Source organism: Panthera leo, chromosome C1 (genome assembly GCF_018350215.1).
Source record: "Panthera leo isolate Ple1 chromosome C1, P.leo_Ple1_pat1.1, whole genome shotgun sequence".
Classification (NCBI taxonomy): domain Eukaryota; kingdom Metazoa; phylum Chordata; class Mammalia; order Carnivora; family Felidae; genus Panthera; species Panthera leo.
Window position 1 is genome coordinate 147634232 of NC_056686.1, and position 20309 is coordinate 147654540.

Here is a 20309-nt window from a genome sequence, read left to right on the forward strand (position 1 = left end):
AGTGGGCTGAGATGTGCCCCCCCCCCCCCCCCCCGCGCGCGCCTGGCTTGAATTGACTGCCTCAGATTCCTGCGGGGTGCTGGCTGAACCCAGGACCCCAGAATCCGTAGGCCCTATCCTGGCTTTCACTCTGCTGGGAAATAACAAAACATTTTGGGAACTCGGGAATTTAATTTACTGCTACCAACCGAAACAATAATAACATCTTTGTTTCTCCTCCTTCCCGACCTCCCTCCTCCCACCGACAGAAACATGATGTTGGCCCTCCTTGGATATAGCAGCGGTAGGAGGCGGCTGCAGCAGCGGTAGGAGGAGGCTGACGACACCGGGCCCTGGAGACCCCCGGGGCAATCACCAGTCCCTGAACGTCCCTAGTTCGCTTTTGGGAAAGAAAAAGACAGCAGGGGATATGCTCTTTACACCTTCCATCTTCCCTAGCTCATTCTTGACCCAAAAAGCGAGTGTTTGAGTGTGTGTATTAAGTGAGGCAGAGAGAATTCAAGAAAGCCACAAAAGTCACCGTGAAGCATCCACCAAAACTTCACTTAGTTAATTGCTCCCATATGTCGTCTTCGACTGTTTTCAAAACGCAGCAAGGAGGGGGACGCCTTGTCACTGATTTTAAAGAAGTTGAAAACGACTACTCATCTTGATCCAGGCCCAGAGGGCCCCAGGCGCAGCCTCAGGAGACTAGCCCCCTGGCGGGGCGCTGGAGACCGGACCCGGAGAGGTGGGGCGGAAGGCGCTGCGCCCGCGCCCGGCGGAAAGTTCGCGCGCTGCGCCCCAGCGGGTCCCGGGAGCCGCCGCAGCCCGGGGCGGGGAGGGGCGCGGGAGGCGCGGCCCGGGCGGGCGCGCGAGAGGAAGGTGCCTTCGGGAACACGCGCAAGGGCGGGGATTCGCGCTGCCAATGAGGCCCGGGTGTGGGCCGCGCGAGGCGGGGGGACGGGCCAGAACGCAGCCTTCGCTGTGGCAGCTGCGGGAGCATTGGCCGCGTCGGGAGCCGGAGGAGAGGCAACCGCGGACCGCCGAGCTGGCCGCGCCCCGAGGCCCGGCCCTGGGGTAGGGAACCGCGCCGAGGAGCTGGAAACTTTCCCGGCAGGTAACTCCCGCCGCCCTGGCGCCGCCGCCGGACTCCATGCGTCCCGGGCACCGCCAGCTGCTGCGGTGCTGAGGGGAGAAGAGGGTCCCGCGGAGGAGGAGAGGGAGATGGGGAGAGTTGAAAAGCATGTGGGAAAGTTTCTGGAGCCTCTTTTCCCCACCCCCTCTCTGGCTGGGCACACCCGGGAGCTTTCCGGGGATAGGCTTGGACATGTTGGGCGCCCCGGGCCTTGGTCCTGCCGGCTCGGGAAAGTCGGCGCCTTCCCTTCGCGGTCCCCTCCGTGCCGGACCGAGTAGTCCCCGGCAGGACTGAGGTGCGGGGGCAAGCGGGAACGCGCGGCAGCACGCTAGTTTCGGGACCACCCCCGCCCGGCGCGCCTCCTCGCCCCCTTTCCCGCCTCCTCTGTAGCCCGCGGGCTTGGCAAGGGCTTGGGCTGCGCCTGGTACCTGGGGCAGGGGAGGCGGAGGAGAAGCGCGCCTGGCACCTCGGGGTCCAGGGCGCCCCCCGGAGTGTAGGGGAGCGCGAGTCGCGAAGTTGCCGGGTGAACTTAAGCCGGAGAGCGGAGTGTGGGGGGGGGGGGGTGCTGTGGTATTGCCCCAGTCTGGGCTAAAAGTCCATTGCTTCCTTTCCAAAACACCGCGATTAGCATATCTACGTTCTTTTTTGTGTGTGTGTGGGGGGGAGGGTAAGATTAGACATTGAGGGGGAGCTGAAAAAGACGATGATTGTATCAGGATTGTGAATCCCCCGGTTCTTGGATAGTGGAGAGTGGTCACTTTTGGGGGGACTTACGGCAAGGCTCGCGTCTTACTGGAAGACTTTGGGGGTGCGGGCGCTCAGCGCTGGGAGTTTGGGGGGCTCCCCGCTTTGGCGCGGCAGCTTTCCGGAACGGCTGGCGAGGAAGGAAGCCCTAGGCATTGTGTGGCGTATTTGCAGACAGAAAGGTCTAAGGATCGGCAGTCTCAAAACTTACTTGATTTATTGTGTAAGGCTCGGGGAAGAAATGCGGCGGTGCCCGGGTAGAAATACCGCGCCGTGGCCAGGAGTTGAGAGGACGCTGGGCTCGGCCACAGTCTTCCCCTCCAGCCCACTCTTGACAGCCCTAGATCATTGTGCCTCCGGTGACTCGTAACGGTCGCGCTGTCCCCGCTAGAGTCAACTAGGGGAGGTGGAAGGGCACCTTCATCTTGAACTTGACCCTAGGAGCAGCGCCGTCTGGGCAGGTTGCAAGGTAAAGGCAAGCTGAATGTAACCGTGGATGGGCCTCGAACTCTGGCACGGAAAGGAAGTGCCTTGTTCAGAATCTTTGAGAAAGGGTTTAGGACTGCTGAGTTCACTAACTCTGGAAATACCAGACCACCAGACTGCAGAAGTTGATGTGTTTGGAGGGGGTGGGGATGGGAGAGGAAAGGGGAAACCTGGTTAGTTGGTACAGAAAGTTAGTATTTCTCTGTAGTGAAAATGAGGGGAGTCTGCATCTCTGCTTTCACCAGATCCGTTACTCTGGCTGTTTGTTTGTTTGTTTGTTTGTTTTTTCCTTCCTGGGTCATCTTTATTCCTGCCAGGCTGGCACTCCCGGATGGGGGAGGGGAAGGAGAAGCAGCAGTTGTGAAGCTCCACTGGCCAGCTTGGAGGTATTTTAGATCTGCTACTAGGAAGATTCCTGGATTTTAACAGCTGCTTCTTGATTGCTGGGAATGAGAGAATTTATGAGTGACTGAGAGATGGTCATTATAGTAGTAGTCTGAATGTTTTACTCATCTAATCTACTTAAGGATCTCAGGAGGGACCTTCCTGAGACAATGCCAGCTTCTGCAGAGTTTGTCAGCCAGAATGTTTGGTGGGTGTTAGTCAGAACTCATGGTAAATATATCCTGGTGGTACTGAGATGAAAAGTATGCAGCAGTAAAGGAAATGTGGTATCTGACATCCTTCAGGACTTCCTCCTAGCCTTGCTCCTGTTACCTGCCAAGTGAACTTGGTCCAGGCTTCCGGAATGTTGTGATTTGACAATAAGGGATGGGAAATAGTGTCATCCATTTTAGTGGGGCAGGAAAGTCCAGAAATAAATGTAAGGTTACTTTTTCATGACCCTGGCTTTCAGCTGTGATGCCACAAAGTTAACTTTTGCTGGGACTTGGAAGCACTGTTTTTCCTGCTTTCCTGGTTTAACCACCAGAACGCCCAAATCATCATAATTTATGTCCATCGTGGAACTAAAGCATAACTGATTCATAGTCAGCCCTTTTCTGCTTCCCATAAGAGCCTGTAGAAAAAAGAACATTTTGTCTCTTTCACCACACTCAATTTATTTGGTGCCATAGTGGGTTTTTGATACTGGGTGATTGAGGGCACAATTTTAAAGACAATGAAATTGTCTCCATTAAATTGTCCTTTTTTAGGCAACAGCCCCTTCAGAGTTGCTGATTAATTCTTTATCTCCCAGGGAACATTAAAACCAGTATCTCTGGCCTGGTATAACTATAATCCATATTATAATTTTTTTTTTAAGTTTATTTATTTTTGAGACAGAGAGAGATAGAGCATGAACGGGGGAGGGTCAGAGAGAGAGGGAGACACAGAATTGGAAGCAGGCTCCAGGCTCTGAGCCATCAGCCCAGAGCCCGACGCGGGGCTCGAACTCACTGACCGCGAGATCGTGACCTGAGCCGAAGTCGGACGCTTAACCGACTGAGCCACCCAGGCGCCCCTATAATCCATATTATAATGATGCCTGTCAGCTTAGCTGGAGGTTATAATGTTATGTCAATGTTTCTTCTAGCCATTTCTAACCCAAGTGTAAAGGTTTTGTCTAGGTTGGGGTGAAAGTTGTCTGTGAGCCTCACAGTAAGAGAAATGGCTTTATTTTTATCTTTCTGATGGAAAGTTTAGTTTAACTTGTTATAGGCGTAAAGTTTACAAAGACAAAATGAAGCAGAGGATATATGTGTGTGTGTGTGTGTGTGTGTGTGTGTTGCTGGGGAGAGATTTTGTTAAAAAAATATTTAAGCTTATTTATTTTGAGAAAGAGAGAGAGGAGAGAGAGAATCCTAAGCAGGCTCCGCACTGTCAGTCGGAACCTGATGCAGGGCTTGAACTCATGAACTGGGAGACCATGACTGAGCTGCTATCAAGAGTTGGACATTTAACTGACTGAGCCACCCAGGCACCCCTGTTTGATTGTCTTTTAAATGTGTTTTTCAGTGGAGGAAAATTAGAACCTCCTCCCAACCAGTTTACAAAAGTGTTTTTGTACAAGGCTCTAACACCTTCCTGGGTCTTGATTTTCTCATCATTATCATCTCTAAAATGGGATTATCTTTCAGCCCTAAAGTTTTCCAAGAGTTTGAGAAATATAGGCATTCTGGAACCTGTGCTGTAATATTAGCACAGTGTTTTGGGATTTACAAAGGGCTTTACTTAAATAATTTTAACCCTTAATTCTCAAGTTAGGAAATTGAGGCTGAGCAAGTTAGATCAGTTTGCTAGATGTCATCTACAAACAGTGGAGTTGAACTTGAACCTAGGTTCTCGGATTCTCCCCCTCCTCTCCACCCCTTTTGTTTAGGGAGACACCTGAGAATTGGCCAAAACTTGACAAACAGACTAATGTTAATATGTGGCAGTTTCTCACAGTATTTCATTTATAGGTTATTCTGGTTTCAGAACTCCAGGGTTAACATCTATGCTTTGATGTCAGAGATTAAAAACAGACCAGTAATAATGGTAATAAAACTTTCTCCCCAAGAGAGTTTCGGAAACTCACATACCTCAAATTAATCATTTGTTTATTTTCAACTTTTCTTTTATTAAGTAGGCTTCAGGGTCTAGTGTGATTTATAATCCAGACTAGTAACCCAGACAGCATTCTTAAGGAAGTCAATCCTCAAATCTGTATGTCTTTTTTTAAAATAAGAAATGAACGTATCATTTGCTTTTCATCTTGGTATCTCTCAGCGGAATAATATAGCCTGGATATAAATGTCCCTTTTTTGGTGTCATCGTTTTTGGGCTCTTTCTACTGATGTCTGGATAAGTCTAATTTTGCAGCTCTTTTTGTGCTACATAAATTCTTCCCTTATGCTGTTGGTTTAATGGTAAAGAAGTAAGTAGTAGGATGCAGGTGACCCGTTTTCACCGTGACTCTAAATGTTTGTACTGTGTCTTGCTTGCCTGTTTAAGAGCACTGAGTGCAACTTGACACTCATCTGGAAGCTGGTATGGATTTTCTTTAAAAGGTTCTAAAATAAAATTATGTGCTAAGCTATAGGCTCTTTTATGTCTGAGCAGCCTGTCCATCTTTAGCTTTTTAAACTTACTCTCCGAAGACTGCCTCTTCAGAAAGTTAAGCAGTGGGGTTTAAACCTCAAAAAAGAGTGTGTACCAAGAAGTTTCGATTGCCTGACTGTAAAGGCTGCCATTTCTGTGTGTGTGAGCAGAGAGAGCATTATGAACCCGTATTTGCTAGTGAAGTTGGGAGACTTTGTTATCAGTGTACTAGAAGGGGACAGGAGCAGCAAAGCAGAAGAATAGCTTCTGGTTTTTTATTATCAGGAGACTGGGTTTTGAATGATAGGGGAAGACTTTTGATAAAGAAGGCTATCAGGAAATATTATCTTGTGGAGAGTGAAAGGGGTTCTGGTTTGGCTAGGCTGCGGTATTGATGGGGTTTGCTCTTCTACAGTAGACGTTGTCTTTAAGGGCTCTGGCAGGTGTGTGTAATCAAGAAGAATATTCTGCAAAGAAGAGTCCCATAGGCAAGAATGTCAAGGACTAAAAGATTGTTGTAGAAGGATGGCATGGTCCCTGGATTTTAGTACAGATATTTGCCACTACTGTGAAGGAATTCATTAGTAAAAATCTTCTGGCTACAGTTGTATGTAGATGTGAACCCAGTATGTTCAGTTGTATAGCCCAGAGCCACAGTGACTCACCACCTTTCCTGCCCCACCCCAGCACACTGAGGGTTACTTACCTATCATGAACAGTGGCTTATTACCTCTGTAAGTCCAGGTGGGGGTAGGGCAGTCTCTAAGAAACACTTGGTTATATTCTTTTCATGCATACCTACTCATGCAAACAGGGTCCTTTATTACATGTGCTTTTGAAGAGATGTGAAAAAGATTTGACATACAAGGGTGCATATATCTGCACAGTTTAGAGTACAGTATATACTTGTATAGTGTGCTTTTTTTCCCCCTGTCATATCAGTAAATTCTTTGGCACTGTTTTAATGGCTATTTGGTAAATCCATTACCTACATTACCATAATTTATTTAGCCAGTCCATTTGGACGTTTAGGTGTGTTGAAAAGAAATACCTCTTAGGCATTAAGAGCCCTTTGGCTCAGATCTGATTTACTCATTAAATTATAGGGTCCAGCACACTGCCCCACATAGGGGCACCTGGCTGCTGGTAGCTTCAGAACCTCCCATCATCAAGAAACTGACTCTTTGCTCTTAATTCCAATTTGGGAAAACCCTGGAGAGAACTCAGATTGGCCTGATGCCAGCCAAAGGAGAGTTACGGTCGGCAGTCTCCATTTAGACCCACAAGATGGGACTGTGGGGAGACAAAGTGTCCCACAAAGAAGGAGGTTATTGTTAATGGAAGAGGGAGGGAACCGGCTAAACAAAAAGAGCTAGCTGTTTAATGTAGGATATGTTTCCAAAAGTGGTATTGCTGGTCATAACAACATACCAATGTGTCAGAGGGTAAGAACATTTTTAATGCTCCTGTGATATACACTCCACAGTCTGAGACTTTTCCACATTCTGTGGAGATTTGAATTGCTGCATATACAGGCACTTGTGTAACAGGATAGTGAATTACTGCAAAAAAGTCGGGAATTGGTTATTATTATCATGTATCCCATTATACTCCCCTCTCTTTGCCATGCTTTATTCTAAATTACTTGGGGGTCAGTAACGTCAATTATTAATGTTTATTGAGTGCTTGCTTACACTGAACTAGATGTTTGAATTTAAAAAAATCTGTGGCAATGAAACAGTATAGTTTTTTCTTCCCCCATTATCCTGCATGCAGATTGTTATACCAGGGATGGCTAAACCACAGCACTCCCCATCCTGGTCTCCTTTCCTTCCTATGGTTTAAACCAACTACTGTTTAGTTGGTTTGGATTCAGAAGTTGGAGCTGGGCTCAGCTGGGTGGTTTTTCCGCCTGGGCCTAGGCTCACTCATGCCCTGGTGGTTACATGATTCTTTATGAGGGCCACTGCTATAATAATTTCCACATTACTTGGTATCATAATCTTGCTTTTGATTAATTTTCCATTGGCCATTCACTTCAAGGTAAGTTGGGTGTGTCCTTTGCCTGAGGGAGTGAATCTTGATTTAAGTCAACTTTAGTAATATACCTGTTGCCAGTGACTGGTTAATGAATACTTGTGTGACACCTTTTGGGTACCACCATATTAGGAACCAAAGGTGGTCAGCAAAATAGAACAGGTTGATACTGTGAGGATCACAGAGTTCAAGGATAGATGGTGCCTAAGAACACAGTGACCTTTTTCAGCTGCTGAATTTACTAACCCTAAAACCACTGTGACTCAGAACTTCTTATGTGAGCATTATTTTTTATTATTGTTATTGTTTGAGGCAGTTATCTCCAAGTAGAGTGTGCTAGATCATCCCGTATGGAAAGGAAGAAAATATTAGAACTTTATCCAGAAAAGAAAAAGCTTTACTAATATTTAATAGATGGATTGACACTGTTTGCCATATCTGAAAGTCTCCTGTTTCTTAGGTTACATGAGGGATGAGTTGGCATTTTACAACCTGGTGGAATTGCCAGTGGTACTCTCATTCTTGCCTTTGATGTACTTTATCTGTGTAAATGGGTTTATGGATTATATTATCTATTTTTAAGTAAATCGACTCCCACAGAATGGGCAAGTGGCTTAAAAAGATTCTTGCAAAGAAAGTTTAATGATAATGATCTGAGGCTATAGGAACAAGAAAATGTCTTATTGTGAGATTAAGAAATGACTTTTAAAGTTTACTTATTTATTTTTGAGAGAGAGGCAGATGGAGTGGTGAAGGGGCAGAGGTAGAGAGAGGGAGGGAGGAAGAAAGAGTCCCAAGCAGGCTCTGATGCTGGGCTTGAACTCATGGTGAGATCATGACCTGAGCCAAAATCAAGAGTCCAATGCTTAACTGACTGAGCCACTCAAGCGTCCTGGAAATGACTTTTTTTTTTTTTTTTTTTTTATTTTTTTTTTTTCAACGTTTTTTATTTATTTTTGGGACAGAGAGAGACAGAGCATGAACGGGGGAGGGGCAGAGAGAGAGGGAGACACAGAATCGGAAACAGGCTCCAGGCTCCGAGCCATCAGCCCAGAGCCTGACGCGGGGCTCGAACTCACGGACCGCGAGATCGTGACCTGGCTGAAGTCGGACGCTTAACCGACTGCGCCACCCAGGCGCCCCTGGAAATGACTTTTAAATCAGATTAGTAAATTGGTACAAAAATTGTATATGAATTTGTATTAATAAAAATAAACTTGCAAATGCTATTTGAATCATTCTCATCCTTTAAAAAGTTTTTAATAGATGTTTTATAATGTACATACTACATACACCTGTAATTCATAAGTCTAGTGTTTTAATTATGCATAAATTACATGCAACTTATAACATGTTGGGGGTACATGTTTAATTTTTTTTTTACTTTTAGGGCTGCATGATCCAAAAAGTTTTGAGACCATGTTTTCGTGCCACTTGTAGTTATGTAATTTTTGTTACTTGTAGCTGAAGGCATAACCCATTCAAGGTCAGGTGAGAGACATGGTTGTTCCTTTTTTATTCATAGCTTTCAAGATTCTCCATGATCTGGCTCATAACTTTCCTTTCCAGACCCAGTTGTCTTCTCTGTGTCTCTGCAAATGACACTTCAGCTAGGGGCCCATTCCATAACTGTCATATCCTTTCTATAAATTTTGCCTCTGGGGAGGCTGTTCTCCCCCCCTCCCCCCACTACATTTTCATTGTCCTTCGAGAACTAGCTCAAGTAAATACTGCTTCCTTGTTAATATTTTTCTGATCTCCCCCTTCTGCATTTACATGGTTGCTTCTGTTTAGTCCCCAGCACATTACTTGAACAATTACAATGTTTTGTTTTTTTTCTTTTTGCCTTTTATTATTAAGTTGTTGGCCTGCTTACTTTGCCTATGGGTTATAGCTTCTTGATGGTTGGAGTCCTGTCTTGCCTGAGTCAGCTTTTTAAATTGCTTGTTTCCCTTTCCGGGGAGAAAAGGGAGGCAGGTGGAGAACCCAGTTACTGTAGGGAGCTTCTCTCTCCTCCACTTCTCAACAGGCTTAGGAGGTTGAGTGCTCCATATACATGTAAGGGATCTGAGGGTAAGGAATGCACATGGCCAAGACAGGAGGATCCAGGGTCCAAACCCAGGACATTTTTATTCCAGAGGTTTTTTGTCTGCCCTCTCATGTGTTGTGCACAGTTAAACATTGTTCTTCTTTCATGTGGAAACACTGACATGGGTAAAAATGGGGAGGTTGGTGGGCTGATGCTGTAGAAACCTCCCTGGACAATCCTAGGCAGGTGCAGTCAGTTCAAAGGAGAGTCTGCTCTCCTGTGGAGTAAAGGCAAGGCCTGGAGCATGGGTTGTGTGACAACCTAAATGCCTGTGGACAGTTAGCTGTCTGCAAGTAGCACCAAACAAAATCATGGGGGAACTCCCACGGTAGGATTTGGCCTCAGTGTCCCCTTTGAGAAGCTGGAGGTGATGGCCTCTCCGTGGTTCAGCTGAGTCAGATTGCATATGCCGTTATTCTCTCTGTGGTAAGGATAATTGAAGGTTGACAAGTTGTCGGCTTTCAAGTTGAGCCATGTTAGATATATGCTATCATGATGGAAAACAGACATCTCTCCAGGGTTTTGAGGGTCAAATGACAGAATGTGTATGAAAGGCTTTTGAACATTGTAAATTGCCTCCTAGATGCAAGGGATACATCAAATTTTATTGTTTCCTTATAGCAGTGACTTCTAGCTCAGATTTCTGTGTTAGCAATTTTTGTCTTCTTTTAAGTGTACTTCCAAAGACTTTTTAAGTGTGGAGGCTCTTAAATGGAATGGGACACGTTTTTTTCTTAAATGAACTGCAGATATTAGTTGAAAGCTTGCTTTTAAACTTTTGGCCGTGGAGTAGATAGAATTTGTGGTAAGGTGAATCTGTCTAGGGATCTAGTTGTTCAAGTACTCAAAAGATCATTGATAAGAATGGGACCACGTCTGGTGCAGAAAGATGGGAATCTGGGGGACTTTGAGGTAAATTGTTAGAAGCCCTTAGGAACTACCTGAAAGACTGTCAGAGAGTTTTGATTTCAGGTTTTGTTTTGTTTGGTTTTGGTTTGGTTTGTGTTTTGTTACTGTGAAACCACTAACTTATTTTGAGGAGTCATTGGAGAGGGTTTGAGGAGCCTTTGAAATATCTCAGGGCAGGGACACCTTGGTGGCTCAGTTGTTTAAGTGGCTGACTCTTGATTTTGGCTCATGTCATGATCTCATGGTTTATGAGATCGAGCCCCATGTTGGGCTCTGTGCTGACAGCAAGAAGCCTGGTTGGGATTCTCTCTCTCTCTCTCTCTCTCTCTCTCTCTCCCTCTCTCTCTCTCTCTCTCTTTCTGCCCCTCCCCCACCGTGCACTCTCACTCACTCTCAAAATAAATAATAAAAACTTAAAAGAAAAAAAGAAATATCTCAGGGACATTTTGAAAGTGAAAAAAACTAGGTGTGGTTTGACAACTTATGAATTTGAAATCTCTTCCGTTGTAGATTTCAAAAGGAAATAGATTTGAATAAGTAAAATTTAACTCCACTTGAGGGAAATTTTGTAGTGGCAATTTTGTATTGTAGAAAGAGTTTGATTTAGGGGCAACTTGGTGGCTCAGTAGGTTAAGTATCAGACTTTGGCTCAGGTCATAATCTCACGGTTTGTGAATTCGAGCCCTACATTGGGCTTTCTGCTGTCAGTGTAAAGCCTGCTTTGGATCCTCTGTCTCCCCCTCTCTCTGCTCCTCCCCCACTCACATTTTCTCTCGCTCTCCCTCCCTCTCAAAAATAAATAAACACTAAAAAAATCAGAGTTCGATTTAGAAATGAAAACATGCTAACTTAAAGAGTCCACATGTACTTATTTACGGATGCAAAAGACAGAGAAAGCGAGAGGCTTTTAAGTTGCAAATAAAATTGTGAATTATTTATTATTTATTTACTCTTATTATTTTATTATTGGAGTTTGTGAGTTTTTTAATTATTCAGTGTTCTTAGAACATGCATGTGACTTAAGAGAGCCTTACCTCAGAGTGATTTAGCTAGATAAAGCAGCAATTCCCAAAGGAGTTTCCAAGGAAAATGCAATTCTTAGGAAATTAGTAGATGTTAATGCACTGAAAAAAGGTTCTGTGTTCAAATAAGTGGGAAGATTGGGGTTAACCAAAGTAAAATAGGTATTTTTGTTTTTTTCCCCTAACATTTATTTACTCATTTGAGAGAGAGAGAGAGAGAGAGAGAGAGAGAGAGAGAGAACTCGAGCGGAGGAGGGGCGGAGAGAGAGGGAGAACGAGAATCCCAGGCAGGCTCCATGCTATCAGTGCAGAGGCCACAGTGGGGCTCGATCTCACCAACTCTGAGATCATGACCTGAGCCAAAATCAAGAGTCTGATGGTTAATTGACTGAGCTACCAAGGGCCTTGGTAATTTTCTTTTTAGCTGCAGGACTTTTGAGCACCATTTTTTTAAATATTTATTGTAAATCTCCTTGGAGGGAACCAGAGTTTTAAGCATTTCCCAAATGCATTGAGTTGTAGAAACTTTTTTTGCAAAGCATCTTTGCCAGAGAACAATGTTGGGTTGTTTGATATGGTCAAATAGCTTTAAACCAAATCCCAGACATCATTTAATTTCACCTGACAAACTTTGGTATGCATTTCTAACTAAGGACTTAAAAAAAAAAAAACCCACCACCTTGTTATCACTTTTCATAAAATTAACAGTGATTTCTTAGTGTCAGTTTTTTTTTAAGTTTATTTATTTTGAGAGAAAGCAAGAGTGAGCGGGGGAGGAGCACAGAGAGAGGAAGAGAGAATCCAGAGCAGACTCCACACCGTCAGCACAGAGCTCAGTGTGGGGCTGGAACCCACGAATCGTGAGATCATGACCTGAGCTGAAATCAAGAGCCAGATAAAGTTTACATATAGCACTGTGTGTTTTTGTTGATTTGGCCTGTTGGTCTTTTTTTTTTTTTTTTTTTTAAGTTTATTTATTTTTATTTTGAGAGAGAGAGAGTGAGAGCAAGCGTTATCATAGGAGCAGGGAATCCTTGGGCAGAGAATCCCAAGCAGGCTCCGTGCTGTCAGTGTGCAGCCCAATGTAGAGCTGGATCTCATGAACATAAGATCATGACCTGAGCTGAAACCAAGAGTTGGGCGCTAACCAGCTGAGCCACCTAGGTGCCCCCACCTTTAGTCTTTTTAAATGTAGAAAAATGCTATTTCACTACCCCCTCCCTCTCCCTCCTGACTTTTAGAAGATAACTTGTAGGACGTCCTATATCTGAATTTGTTTCCTTGTGGTGTTGTGTACCTTGTCCTTTGCCCTCTGTATTTCTTATAAATTCGAGGTTAGATTTCAAGGCATGGTTTAAATTTAAGTTAAATATTTTGGGCAAGAACAGGTCCTAAACTATGCTTTTCTCCTCTCTATGATTTGAGAACAGGCATTTTAATTTAGCAATTCATAAGTAGGTCATACACACACACACACACACACACACACACACACACACACACATATATATAATGGTTTAGAGTTTGTTTGGAAATTAATTTTATTAGTATAACAAGTGGATGCAAATTTAATTTATTCCAGTTGTGGTTGGAAACGTGGTGGTATTCTGAATAGTTGGTCTGGTTAAATGGATGTAAGTTTTCAGTGTATCTTAAGATTATAAACCATGAGCCTATTGGCTAAAATGGCTTGAGTGTTAAACATTTTGATGGTTGGATTTTATTCAGAATGACAAGGTATCTGAGTTGTAATTGTAAAACACTATTCTATAAAAATTTATTCTAAGCCCATTAATTAAGAATATGCATTACTTCTACTTCTGTTGGATAAATCTTAACAATATCTTTCTGATAAATGCTTATGCTAATTTCAGGTACAGCCATAAATCTAAGGACACTCTCAGGGTAATAATTTTATACATACATTGTCTTGGAAACTCGGACATGTAAATAAAAGTTCCTACTGTAGCTGACTTTGCTAACTTAATTTGATATTTAAGTTTTTTCCCTTGATATCCTTCCAAGTGCTTGTATGTCTGGGAAAAATTAAAATCAGAACTTTTGTGTGTCTTAATGAAGAATAGTTTGGCATGTATAAAGTAACTTTGTGTGAAGAATGATAGCTATCATAGGTAGTTCCCAGCACATTCTTGTGTTTAATCCCTTAGAGGGTAGGAATACTGTTGTATATATTGAAATATGCTTGTTGTAAATGAGGTGCCTTGGACAGTACTTTGCAACTATAGTAGTATACTAAAAATAGACACATAGCACTCTCTTTTTTCTCCACCTCTTTTAAAAATACAAATAAATAGGGTATAGTGAAAAAAGCATGATCTTTGAAGTCAGATGAACTGTGGTTTTGTGTGTGATTCTGGACAGTTTACTTGACCTCTGTCTCTTTGCCTGTAAAATGGGGTAGTAATCCTGTTTCATAGGCTTCCTCCTAAGATGCAGGTGAGAACCTATATAACACGCTTAGCACTGTGCTTGGCTTATAGGTGCCGAAAACACGTCCTCTTCTTCCTTCTTTTCCTCTTAACCATATTTTTAAGCTCAGCATTCTGGATCAGTAATTGAATGGAAGTTTTTGCTTATTCTGAGTATTTTTAAAATTGCTAATTTTAAGGGACTTGGTATAGAAGTCCAGATAACACACCAATTTCAAGATAATCTTTATAAGTTGGTTCGTTGTTTGTATTAAAACAATTAGATGTTTATATGAAATGTTTTCAGCAAACAAGTGGGATATTTTTAGGTGGTAATCTAGGAGAAGGAACCAGAGAAAAAATGATATTTTGTTATTGGCATGAAGCTGTTGCTAACAAACTGGTTTTAATGAAAATCAGTATTTTAAAAATCCATTTATTTACTAAGGTGTGTGAGAACATGAGAAGCTCTGCGAACTTGTGTAGACTGTTGTTTGAGTGTCGGGTAGAATAATACGCTTTCTTTTACCCAGATGAAGTAAGCCTGTAGCACCACACTCAAGTCATCTGTGTGTGTTTATGAACAGGGCTGTTGCCAAACCAGGAGAACAGCCTTCCTGCGGAGGAGAGGGGTCAGTGCTTCCCTGACTCCCTGAAGGGCCTCAGGAGCCTCATAGTGGGGAGGAGGAGAGATTCTCCTTCCTGGCTTGTGCCTTGTTAAAGACTCACGTAAAGAGACAGTTAGTATATCTTAACTTTCAAATGGAAAGTAGTCAAGGAACACATTTTGGAGGCAGCATAAATAGACATTTATGGGGCTTGACTCCTTGGCATTTTGGGTGAACCAAGAAGTGTTCTTTTCCAGTCAGCTGTTTCTGAGTCTTGGGACATGTGACTTTGTTAATGGCTTGTGCAAGAGCAGGTCCCAGGAAGACCAGTACTCACACTGTTCTCTGCCCAGGTGACACCTGTTCTCTGAGAATGAACCGGATTCCCCAAGGGCACACAGGTCCAGCGCACTTGAACTTCTTACACTTTTTTTTCCTACCATTAAGTAAGTTTTGTTTATCCCTTCGTTTCTGAAATGTTTTGCTTAAGTAAGAGGGACTCCTTAAGCTGTCCAGTTCCACATACTGAAAGTCAAGCCAGGAAGAATCAGAGAATGTGATTTCCCTCTCCCATCATGGCAAAAGGGAGGAGATATCATTTCTAGAGGGATAGTGATTGAGCTCTAAGCAGATGGAATTTATAAAGACATTCATCTACACAGCACTTTTTTGCTTCCTTCATTAAGAGCAATCTTAGCTCAAGGAATATAATATCCTTATGAGTTTTAGAAGTAAAAAGTTACCATGAAGGTGTTAACTGACAAATCAGAAACTGTTTTCATTTGGTGGAAGGCTTGCAATAATTTTTCCAACAAATACTTTTTGAGGGCTGCCGTTGTGCCCTTCTGAGGTTGAAGCCCAGCTCTGTGCCTCAGTCTGAGGAGGCCAGTGCATACATAGTACAAATATTAGAAGGCAGGTGTGGAGCAGGAGAGTAGAGAAGGAAGGGGAGGGGGAGAAGGAGGAGGAAGCAGATGAGGAGCTGGTGGCTGAGGAAGACTTCAGGGAGGGGGTGAAGGATGCGTTGCACTTTGCCAACTCGGGAAGGGGGTGAGGGGCTCTCCGTGACGGGAGCATGACCGGCAGAGGCAGGGAGGCGTGAAAATACAAGTCATGTTTGGAGTATTGTTACTAGAACAGATGGTGCTTGGCATTTGGGTACAGTGGCAGGGAGGAGAGAGAGCCAGATTGCAAAAGGCCTTGCATACTAGGCTAAGAAGTGTGGACTTGATCCTGTAAAGCAAGTGATAGCTGTCAAAGGTTTGAAAGCAGGGAGATGATGTAATCAGAGCTGTGTGTTGGAGAAAAGCTCTGGCGGCGGTGGTATGGAGGAGAGACTGGATTGGGGACAGATGGGCGGCAGGGCTCTCTGTTAGGAGGCTTTTGAAGTAGGTCAGGTGAGAGATGATGTTTGGGGCCTGCGTTAGTGGGGGAAGAGAACTAATGTCAGTTCAGCACCTTTTATTGTGCATTTAGGATGCATTAGCTCATTTCATTGTCGCAGAACTCTGTTCACAGAGTCCTGTTGTCCTCACCCTCATTTTGCAGAGAAGGAAAGGGGCTCAGAGTAACCTGGCTCAGCCAAGGTTTGAACTCAGCTGGACAGTCCAGTGCCATTGTGCTTTTATGACAGAGGGAATGAGAACACAAAGAAGGGTGCTCATGGGAGCTGCTTTGTGCAGCAGAGTGGAAGCTCCTTCCAGAATAGAAAGGGCTGCTTGGCGGCTGACTAAAGGTAGAGGGCAAGGCTGTTTCTAGGCCCGGCATCGAGGTGTGCACGATCGGTGATACCCCTCAGAGGCCTCTCTGAGGAGGGGATGGACAGGGTTTGGGGCCCCTCTGGGATACCCATTTGGAAATTCCCAGTAGCCAGTTGGAGATTTGGTTCCTGAAGCCCTTCCCAGCCTCCCTGTAGGAACTCCTTGAAGTCCTCCGGGTAGGCTTGGACTAGAACTTGTGTAGGGGGGATGGGTAATGAGCCCTTCCTCCCATAGACCCTAGTCCTAAAGTGTGTTGTATTGCCCTTCTTCTGAAGGGCCCTTTCCAGGCCCTGCCTGTTGGTGTTTCAGTTGGTCTGGAGTGAGTTGGCAGTCTGCATTTATAGTAAGATCCTGGGATCCTGGATTGAGCCAGACAGGTAACAAGAGCATCATACTGTTGAGAATGTTTGGCTGTGTGTGGTCTAGGCTGTCTTTTAACTTCATTTCTTTCAGGGGGGCTTTCGATAGCACCTTAATATGATGTTTCTCTCTAGTAAGAACCGACACCTTGGAAAATTGCTTGTTTTTAGGAACTTAACATTCATATTTAATTTTGCCAAGGTCATTTTTTAGTTATTTAGTATTTTGGATTAATGCTCAAAAGTAGCAAGCCCCCAATATTAGGTTTGGCTTGCCTTTTAAGTGGACTTTTGGCAAGAGATTTCTAGGGAAATTAGATAATGAGTATTTTCCTTGCTTATGAAAACGAGGTTGGAAGAGGGAACCTGGCCATGTAGAGAGTGAGGAATAATGCCTTGGGGCTCTTGGTTTGCCTGGGAATGGCCTAGGTGGTCACAGATCAGAAAGTCACTGAATGGGGACCTAATGTATAGCATGGTGACTGTAAAATTACATATTTGAAAATTGTTAAGAGGGTGGATCTTAAATGTTATCAAACATGGTCAACCAACTGGTCATTAGACCATTTCTTTGTTATTGGTCATGACCCTGGCCTAATCTCCTCCCTCTTTCCTCTCTGTCACTGTGTCTTTTTTCTTTCTGTTGAGATATAGTTGATATACAATATTATATTCGTTTTGGGTATACAACATAATGATTCAATATTTGTATACGTTGTGGAATCGTTACCACAATAAGTCTAGTTAGTTAACATCCATCACCATATATAGCTACAAGTTTTTCCTTGTGATGAGAACTTCTAAGATCTATTCTCTTAGTAACTTTCAGGTATACAGTACAGTATTGTGAACGATAGTCACCATGCTGTACATTTCATCGCCAGGACTTATTTATTTTATACCTGGAAGTTTGTACCTTTTGACCCCCTTTAATTCACATTGCCCATCCCCTGAGTCATGTGTGTTGGGGTGAGTGAAGGCTTTGAAGCCAAACAGACTGGGTTTGGGTCCCACCTCAGTGTGACCTGACTGTGAATTATCTCAGTGTGACCCTGGCATGCTACCCAGCTTCCATGACCTTGTTTTCTGTGACTTTGGAATGTGAGTACTTCTGAAGGTTGTTTGGGAAATGAGAGATATAAGGTCAAAACACCTAGGTCTAAACCCAGCCTTACTCCCTTAATCTTGGGAGGGAGAGTCAGACCTGGGAATGTGCTTTATTCGTCACACGTTAAGCGCCTAATTCTTCCACTCCGCAGTGTATTGAGGGCTGATTGCAGTGCATTTCTTTACAACATTACCTACCGTATTCTACCTTTCCTAAAGAGGTAGGAGGCATTTTTGTTTGGTTGTGGCTTATAATAGGAGAGAAAGGGTTTTTTGGTTTTTGTTTTCAGCCCGTGTGCCTTTTGTATTGGGCACAATTTGTGTCCTTGGATAATTCTTGTTGCTTTGTCTCACCTAATGAGTAAGGTTTGGGTTCATTAACTGCTTGCTGCTGAAGGTTCATTTTTATCATGTGTGAGAGGGAGGAACAGCTTCCTCTTGTGTCCCCACCTTTGCTAAATGCCATTATACTTCCTGTGTTAGTTACAGGGCTTCCCCACCGCTTTTCCTTATCCCTGTCCTGGTGCGGAGGACAGGAGGGGGTCGGCTTGTTCCCTGGTTGGTTTGTTCATTCATGGAATAGGTGTCAGGCTCTGTGCTAAGTGGTTATTCTTAGATGGTCTGATTTCATACTCTCAAAGGCTGTAAGAAAGGAGCAGGCATTCTTACTTTGCTCACCTTGCAGATGAGGGTCCGTATCTGACGGTAGGTTGCCTAGCAGGTTTATAGGGCCCTGGTAACTGCTCCTGTAGTGCTGCCCTCTGTCTTGCCCCTCGCCCACTCCTGGGCCTTTCCAGGGGTGGCTCTGTCTGTGCAGGATTGGTGAGCTTTTCAATCCTTTACAGGTGCAGGCCCAAAGATCAGTTTTAGCAAGTGGTATGAGGACTGTGGATGCTGTGGAGTTGGGGGTGGGAAGAAAAACATGTACTGTGACAGACAGTGCTCACTGGGAGAGCGAGCTGGTGGGATTAAGCAGGGATATCGCGGCTGCTTAAGTCGGCTGGTCTTCTTTATTTTGAATGGCTCCCGAAAGAGACTGCCAGGGTGTGCTACGGGCACATTTGTGGATGCTATAGACAAGATTTGCTTGTTCATAACTTCCTTTTTGTTTTCTGCCGTTTAGTGCCATTTGGCTGGCTTCTTTGGGGGGACTGTAGTGCCCTTGGATTACCCACAACAGTTATGAAGATGTCCTGCCCTTCAGGACTGCATATTCCACCTCCTCACTGAACTTTCAGCATCAGATCTTGTGGCCGACAGCATAATGGAAAGATCAATGACTCTGGAATAAAATAGACTTGGCTTCACATTTCAGCCCTCTCTTATTGCCTTTGGACAAGTTTAACTTCAGGGCCTTGGTTTCTTCATCTGTAAACTGGGTATCATTGTGTTCAGGGAGAAATAATGTTTGTGCAGTACATTTAAAGTAGGGCTTGGCACCTAACAGGGTTTAAGGAGCTTCCTTATTCATTCTAGCTTGAATCAACAGTATTAACTATATTTAATGTGCCAGATATTATGTTAAACTCTGGCAGGCACAAGGATTAATAAAATGGTTTCTTTCCTGGAGAAATTTAAAAGCTAGTGGCCAGGGCTGACACATACAGATTCATCACGAGGAGGTTAAGTGCAAGCCCTGGGCTGTGGTGGAGGCCAGAAAAGGTGCCCAGAGGGGTGGGAGAGCCTTTTTTTCTGGAAGGTTATACCTAAGCCTCTCTTGAAGGGATTAAATAAGAATTAACCAAGCAAAAGAAGGTGCAATGGGTGGCAGCTAAAGCAACAGCATGAGCAATGCATGGAGCATTTGGGAGAACTGTATGCAGCCTGGGTTTGGCTGGAAGCAGGAAATACTGGGGAAGGAGCCCAGAGAACCTGTGTCTGGGAAGGTGCTGGTGGGCCTGATGGGCCTTGCTGAAAAACTTAGAAGATGTGAAATTTGCTAGGATGAAAAATCAAAATATAAGGAGAAAGAATTACGTTAATAGTGTTTAATAACATTGTCAGGCATTTTTCTTTTCTTTCTTTTCTTTTTTTTTTTAAGTAGGCTTCTTACTGAGTGCAGACCAGCACGGGGCTTGAACTCAAACTCAGTAACCCTGAGATCAAGACCTGAACTGAGATCAAGAGTTGGATGCTTAACTGACTGAGCCACCCAGGCGCCCCAGTCAGGCATTTTTATAGCGCATAGTCTGAATTAAATAGATGATGGTGTATCCACATAAGAGAGTGATCTGCAGATGTTAAAAGAATGAGGTCAGTTTATATGTGCTCTTAAGGAAAAACTTCCAAGAATATTGTTAAATGCAAAAGGTATGTATGCATTGAGTATCTTTGGAAGTACATATCAGTATATAGAAGTGGTGATTGCCTTTGGGAGGGATGCGGGGGTCTGGAATAGAGGACAGTCTTACATTTTACTACAGACCCTTTTGTACCGTTGGGCCATTTTCCCACATGCATGCATTTCTTTAAAAAAGAAAAATACTGTAAAGAAATGACTAATGTACATTATCAGGTGAGCCGGAAACCAAGCGGCAGTGTAAAAATAACTTGGGCTACCGCACTGTAATGCTATTATGCAGAATGCTAGATTATTTCATGCTCTGACAATAATACCATTC

General features: G+C 43.9%; 1 protein-coding gene across 7 annotated transcripts in view; it reads left to right on the top strand.

Annotated features, from left to right (window-relative positions):
* The first annotated feature begins 988 nt into the window (after positions 1-988).
* TANC1 (tetratricopeptide repeat, ankyrin repeat and coiled-coil containing 1) overlaps positions 989-20309 on the top strand; it is a 240464-nt gene continuing 221143 nt past the window's right edge. For all 7 annotated transcript variants that reach the window (XM_042948898.1, XM_042948897.1, XM_042948901.1 and 4 more), the window contains exon 1: positions 989-1099. The gene's annotated coding sequence lies outside the window, so the exon portion shown is untranslated. The remainder of the gene's footprint in view (positions 1100-20309) is intronic.